The 1,387-nt window shown below is 39.2% G+C and overlaps 1 long non-coding RNA gene across 1 annotated transcript; it reads left to right on the top strand.

Annotated features, from left to right (window-relative positions):
- The first annotated feature begins 279 nt into the window (after positions 1-279).
- LOC122302190 lies at positions 280-860 on the top strand. The gene is made up of 3 exons (XR_006240396.1): positions 280-355; positions 573-668; positions 801-860. It is a non-coding gene; the product is annotated as an uncharacterized LOC122302190 (long non-coding RNA).
- Positions 861-1,387: the final 527 nt, after the last annotated feature.

Raw genomic sequence — 1,387 nt, 5'->3', positions numbered from 1 at the left:
TAATGCTTTCCACCATGAATTGCATAGGATATATTTATCATATGCCAGCCATGACGAAGCATTGGCTAATGGCACAGTTTTGGTCAGCCCCCTTGTTTGGGTGAAGCTATGTGGTAGATGGGGTAGTGAGGCCTTCAAGGTATGCATCAAGGGTGGTCAATACAAACTTATTATTCAGTTAGTTAATGTATCACAACATTGATTGGATGTTACTCAACATATGTGTGAAAATTGTTTTAATTTAATGGTTATTTCATGGCAGAAATTATCTACTAAAAATCGGGAGAGTAGGAAGAGGCTGGTTATTAACCACACAGCAGGTCGCAAATCCTTTGTGCGGATTCTTGAAGAGAAGGTACTAGGTTTAGGCTATTACACTTGCTTTACTTCTATTCTGTAGTAAATTATTTTCATATAGGGACAAAGCATCTTGTCCCTATTGAAACGTATAGCATTTATTTGTTATTCTAATAAATACTGGGATTAAGCTACCAATCCCGGTGTGGTGATATGTCGACGACTCTTTCCTGACTGTGTGTTATACCATGCCACATTACACACACATTTGGTAGAGGGCTGAATCGGCGAATATGGTAGACTTCTTCAAGGAAACCCATTGGTCAAAGAAGAAAAATAACTTTTTAACACCAGCCACCGAAGACAAATATGTGAGTAAATTCGTAGAATTTCTAAATTTGCCTAACATAATTGCTTGTTATTATTGTTTTTTGATTGTGCAAAAAAATGCTAACTTAACTACACATCATTGTAGTTAATGGATTTATAATGTTGTATTTCAGAAGGACATGGTTTCGAAGTTGGATACTCTAGAACCAGAGCAACGAACTGACGAAAGGATAGTGGGTGTCTTCAGAGAAGTACTTGGTCATAGACCAGGCTATGCAAGAGGATTGGGAGAGATGATAATCCCAGAGTCTATGAGACAACGCACATTGGCACGAGAGAAAGAGTACCTAGATTTGATTGAGAAACATAAGAAGGAGGCTGAATCATCCAAGAGTGAGATGGAGGCAATGAAGGCAAACATGCAGCTTCTGTTGGAGAGACAAGCGGAAACTGACCACTTATTGAGGGCTTTCTTCGCTGCTAACCCGACCTCGCTCAGTGAGTCTCAGCGAGAGACTCAATGAGTGGGGACATGTGAGAAGACGAGGGAAGGTTTTTTGTGGCTTTTTGGGTGCATTTTTTGTTGTGCTGATGGTGTTATATATTGACAAGATATATATATCCAATGGAAGGCTATATGTATATGTTTTGTGGGAGCAAGCTGGGTTGGGTAAAACTATTTTTTGTGCCATGTGAGGTATCCTTAAATTTTCATATGCTCAGTTTGGGCAACCAACAATCCATGATATTATGCAATGTG

The sequence above is a fragment of the Carya illinoinensis genome, chromosome 1 (assembly GCF_018687715.1).
Source record: "Carya illinoinensis cultivar Pawnee chromosome 1, C.illinoinensisPawnee_v1, whole genome shotgun sequence".
Taxonomy (NCBI): Eukaryota; Viridiplantae; Streptophyta; class Magnoliopsida; order Fagales; family Juglandaceae; genus Carya; species Carya illinoinensis.
Note: the sequence above shows the minus strand (reverse complement) of the source record. Positions and strands in the feature narration are given on the sequence as shown.